The 6,000-nt window shown below is 40.4% G+C and overlaps 1 protein-coding gene across 3 annotated transcripts in view; it reads right to left on the bottom strand.

Moving 5' to 3' along the window:
* Nucleotides 1–6,000, bottom strand: part of FARS2 (phenylalanyl-tRNA synthetase 2, mitochondrial) — a 231,207-nt gene that overhangs the window by 89,561 nt on the left and 135,646 nt on the right. The gene's annotated exons all lie outside the window — the stretch shown is intronic.

Consider the following 6,000-nt stretch of genomic DNA (forward strand, 5'->3'; position numbering starts at 1 on the left):
TTTGTATTCAGTCCCATGTGTCTGTCCATCCTGTTTTCTCATTTCCTCATTCCGAGCCCCTACTTTCTTCTTTCCTTACTGTGTTTTCAGCTAATTTTCTTTAGTTAAGAATGGGAATTCAAGTGCTGTTTACTCTCCAGATGTTTGCTTGTTCACTTTTTTTACCCAAGTGCTGATCAGTAAAACTGGTTTAGAACAAAGATTTTGCAAATTAAGTTTGTAGTTTGTCAGATTAAACTCTTCTTGCTTAAAACAGTCATTTTGAAGATTTTCACTGCCTCAGCCCTGCAAGGTGCTGATCACTCTCAGTTGGATCCCAGGAAGTGTGGAGATCTCTGACCTGAAGCTGTTTAGGGTTATGTTTGACTGAGCATAGGAACTATCCCATTGATTTAAATGGGACTGCTCACAAGTTTAAAGCTCAGCATGTGCTTCAGTACTTTGCCTGGCTGGGGCCAGAGGGCTCAGGTTCCCAGAGCTTCAATACCAGCACTACCTACAAATGATACAAGGTATAACATCCTGATGAGAAGACTTGATGATCAAGCGATTTCTAACCCAATGGTGCAGCTTAGTGCAGCATCTCTGCAATGAAGAAGGTATTTTTGCTTGCTTTCCATGCATATCCAACACTAAAAAAGGGGTTTCACGGTGTTCTGCAGAGCATACAGACAAACCTGAGATGATACACAGCACTGTAAGGTTTTCCTGATGTTCATTTAAGATGATCTACGTAAGTCACTCCTAGAAATTCAACTTTCCCAAAGTCATGCCAGTAAAATGTTTCTGCTACATCATCAATCTATTCTCCATTGTACCTCCACATGCAGACACACACATTATATACCTTCAATTACATTAAAATGAATTAGAAAATAAGTCACAGTTCAAGCTATACCTTATTTGTTCAAACATCCACGTTAAATTTACATACTAATGGTTTAATATTTGGCTTTAATAGATGCACTATTAGAAAATAAACATAATAAATGAGTAACCATTTTAGCATGGAGTTACCTAATCTTGATGAAAAATATCTGAAAATGCAGCAACCAGTGAATCTATTTAATTTTTATTTCAAAATAACACTAATCACAGACTACGGAGATAAATACAATTTATATGGAGTAGCATACTAATGATGGAGCACACAGACCCACCCTGTGCAGCGAATGTAATAAGATCAAAATGGTTGAAATGCATGGCATGTACTCTAGATGCTCTCCTTCTCAAGCATGGAATAAAGGATATAGACTAGGACGGTTTAATTTGCTGAAGTTTTCCCTTACACTTGACAGTGCATTTTATTTTCAGCATCTTCTAGAGCTTCAGGAAAAGCTCTGTGTCTCCCAGCAACAATCAGGCATGCGCACATGAAAGATGAACAGGGATGATGACTGTCCCTGAAAACTGGAAAGTGCACAGTAAGGTAGAAAAGTTGGACTGTCTAATGGTGTGAACGAGAGGGTTCACATACATAGCAAACAGCACAAACTGGGCTACTGTGTAAATCCTTTGTCATTAGAACAGGAGCTTAATTCCTATAGCACACTGAGCAAAGGCAAATGGGAGCAAGCGGGCCCAACCTTTGCTATCTTGCACAGGAGGAAGAGTAGCCTGCTTAAATTTCCTTTCCAGTACAACGAATTGCTTCTTTCCACACAACTGCATCTTTTTGACTACGTACTTTTCCTCATCTCTGCTGTCCTTGACTGTTCACTTTTCAAAGCAGAAAGAGCATCCTGGATTAGGGCCACAGACACCATTCTGGCCACAGCTGTGCAGGAGGTGAACAGTGTCAATTCAAGTTGTTTGTCAAGTCTCCTCACCCCACTGCCAAAGGCTACTATCTCCTCAGGCCTCCCAACAGAGCTGCTCCAGGAGCTTTGTCTATTCTGGCACCATTAAAAGGAACCTGGTTAGAAAGTCTATTATTTTGAGTTTTGAAGCTACCAGGTTATTGTGAAGGAATTGAATTTTGAGAGACTGCATGTTCCAGCAGATACTAGGAAGGAGTAGGCCCTGGAGATGATGGAAGGGGTGGTAAAAATAGGTGGTGCTAGGCTTATTGCAGATATTGCAGAATAGTACAGATCATGTAGAAATTAGGAAATAAAGAAGACAGCAATTCCCATAATCTCATAGAGGGAGTCTGCAGTTTTGCTAAAAATCTGATCCAGATCCCCTCTGTACCACTGCTTCCCTTAGAACAGCCATAAATATGCTTCTCCTTGACCTCAGCGCTGGCCACAAGGCTCATCTGCAATCAAAATAAACAACTATTTAAAACAACAGCAGCCAGTGACACCGGCAGCAGCAAATGAAAGTGACTTTGTGAAAGGAGAACACATGAGGAGTCACTTGACATGATGTGCCACTTGCTCGCCACGGTAGAAAAATGATGGAGGCTCCAGGATCCATCCTGCTGCCACAGACGTTTCTTCTTAATCAAGAGCTCTGGGCACACCACACTACATCTGAACTGTGAGTGCCTTCTTTTTCTAAATGTCATTTCATTTTTGTATCTTTCCTTGAGAGTCGTCAGCCCATGGACACTTTTCGTTTGGGGTTTTGTTTTTGGTAAGAATGTGTCTCGGTTTTGGAGACAAAACTTCAGGAGGAAACACTCCGGAATGAGTGTGTTCTCTGAAGGGAAAAGGGCCTTCCTTTTTCCTCCACCAGTAAGACAAGTGGGTCACAGCAAGTGAAAGTGAAAAAAACAAACTGTTTATTAACACACGAACAAAACAGGGTAGAACAGGATTAAAAAAAAAAAAAAAAAAACAACCTCTAAATACAACAAATTCCCTCAACAACCAATTTCTTGGCTACTCAGCTCTCCCCTACTCGTTCAACCGTCTGGGAAAACCGTCCCACTGCAATTCCTTGGCAGGAGGCAACTGCCAGAAACCCACCGCACTCGGCGCCGGCCCCGCCCGGCCCCGGCCCGCGGTAAGGGCGCAGCGTCCCGGGGCATTGAGCGGGCGGCGAAGGAATGAAGCGGCTTCAAAACGTCAGCCCAGGACAGAATGCTGGCTCAGCATAAATCAGAAAGCAATCACAGGGAACTGTGCTCAAGGCCCTGACATACAGAGATCTAATACAGCAGACCAGATCAGGACCGAGCCATTTATTTTATTACATTGTGCCTTGCAGGTTCTTGGTCCTTCCTGCCCTGTCTATCCTCAGCCTTTCTTTTCACGGCCTGAGCTTTTCACAGCCCTACACAAACAATAGAAGGCAAGTTACCAGAGCCTGATCCCCACACTGCTGTGACTTGTGTCAAATTATATCTGGAGTGATTTGCTAATCCAAGTCCATGCAATAATCTGATCTGTGGGGAGAAGCACTCTTAACACTGCTGTGCTGAGTGGCCACAGTGGTACAAGCACTGTCAGCTTTTCCCAGCAGCTTTTTGACCTACTGAAGCCTGCACACATGTACTGAGCAACTGATGATACAGGGAAAAGTCTGACACATTCAGGCTGTTAAAAGGCACAAGATATATACTCTAAGTCCCAAGAAAATGCTCCAATTAAATTCAGTTTTTAAGCAAGAGTATATTTAGCCCAGCTAAAGGTTACTGCTATGCAGTGTGAACTTCATATCTGAAGAATGTTTTAATGAACAAAAAGAAAAATATTTATGTTGGTGGATCATATTCAGATTATAAGAAAGGATTTGGAGGAGTACCCAAAGGTTGAGAGGTCTATCTCAGTTAAGCACAAAAAGGATGGACATTTACCCGGACCTTCTGAGCTGCAGGATTCAATTTCTGCTGTGAAAAGCTCTCAAAACGCTTGGTCTGTCTTTGTTCAGTTCGGTCAGGCTGAAAAGTACTGCTTGGCCTTGCATGCAGAAAATCTGACACTTTTATAATATCCATTGAGATTTCTTACAACATCAACACTGGAACACAGGCTAAAAGTTTTCTTTCAAATATCATATGAATAAACCATAAACCATGTGATTCATTAATTATGACTCTTTAGAAAGTAAACAGGAACAGAAGGTCTGCTAACCTGGTTTTACAGCATACCTGAAAAATAACATAGAACAGAAGAAAAAACTGGAGATCTTATGGTAGCACCAAAGAGTATTTCACAGTATTTTCATTTGAAGGGTCATTAACCCTTTAAAAAGAGATGCCAGTATGTACTAGAAGTATGTAGAGCATAGAGCTCAAAAGAGCTGAATGTGCCATACCAGATGAAAGGTGAATACAGAGTTCCTTTCAAACAAAAACCCAAGCTTGCCTCTAGTCTCTTATATTAAGATACAGGATTAAAAAATGTAAACTAAGAGTTGGGGAGAATTACCAAAATTGAAGATGAAACATCCAAGTTGGGTAGGTGTATGTATGTATTAAAAGAGAAGGGGGGGGGGGAAAGGAAAAAAGGGAAAAAAGAGAATGAAAAAAAAAAAAAAAAGAAAAAGAAACAAAAAAAAGAATGAAAATAAAATAAAAAAGAAATAGTAACTAAGAAGTCCCTAAACAGTTCTTGACACTGAGAAAAAATCTGTTTCTAAAACATTGGCCATACCCTTTCTTTAGAAGAGAGAAAGAACCCAAACTAAGGCTACCAAACAGCACCAATTAAAAAAAAAAAAATCACTTTTAGCTTCCTAGAAACCATGTACTTTCCTCTGAGCTTATCCACAGTAACCTGTGCCTCTGACATCTTTAGATTGCTTCACTACACCTGACTTAACTAAAACTGAACATGAAAACTATATGCAACTTAGAGAAGCCAGACACCCAGCCCTCTCTTTGCCTCACCTTCAACATCAGTCCATAGCATTCCAACAATCTGGGCTTTCCCCAAAAGCCCAATCTACTGCTAATATCAGTTTGAAGCTTGGATCCACAATGTTAAAGCAAGCAAGAAATCTCATCTTAGCTCCATCAGATTGCAATCTATAAACCAAGCCACAACCTCAGGAACAAAGCCAATCAGAAAGATAGGGGCTGAAAAGGAGACTTGAGCATTTCTTATTGAAAACAACAACAAACATGCTGTAGGAAATCAAGGAAACCCACAAGCAGACACACCTTCAGGAACAGTGGCAAAAACCTGTCTTTCTGTAAGACAACTAACTACAAGTTGAATGCACTAATGCCAGTTATCCCTAAACAAAAAAACCAAAAAAACCCAACCAACCAACCAAAAAATCCCCAAACCCCTACCCAAACCAAAAAATCCAAAACTATCTGCCAAACTTATCTCAAACACTATTTTGACTCTACCAAAGAACATGTGTAAGAATTGCCATGAAATAAAAACAAATCGATGGATGCTCTACTGATTTGACGTGGAGACTACTCAATTGTCATTTATCACTGTTGATTTCCCCTTTTATAATTACAATTCTTAAACATAATCAATCTCTACACAAAGAAACCAAACAAAAGGCAGCTGCAAAAAGTATTTTACTGCTTTAGCACTTCAGACTTCATCAAGCATCTGTGTCAGCTCAATTCCCCCAAAGACCAGCTGACACCACCTGACTTGAACCTCCCCATGCTCATGCTGAAGAGTATTATGGAAGTAGCATTTCCACTCAATCCAGTTATGCCTGATTGCTTTACAAGTACAAAAAGCAAGATGAGGTTGCTAACTGCAAAAATCACCTCAGCAGAGGAGTTACAAAACAAATACAAGCTGAGCCTGCAGTCTCCCCTGCAATAGCCAGGAGAAAAGAGCTGACATTGAAGATGGCAAGGCACATCCACAAAGCATTTTGCCAAAGGTTAACATTGCAACTCACACTGACTTCAATGATTGTAGAGTGAAAACAATGGGAAAATTTGAGAATGTATTATGATCTTTGAATGCTTTGCATCAAACACATATTTATAATGAAACAGAATTATGGACACAACTCAAGGACATAACCAAACCATAACATAAGCAAACCACAGGCCTAAATCAATCCCTAGTCTGGATATATTTATAAGTTAAATATGTGCTTAAGCATTACTCAGAACTGGGATGGAGA

Source organism: Corvus brachyrhynchos, unplaced genomic scaffold (genome assembly GCF_000691975.1).
Source record: "Corvus brachyrhynchos isolate BGI_N302 unplaced genomic scaffold, ASM69197v1 scaffold100, whole genome shotgun sequence".
NCBI classification, from domain to species: domain Eukaryota; kingdom Metazoa; phylum Chordata; class Aves; order Passeriformes; family Corvidae; genus Corvus; species Corvus brachyrhynchos.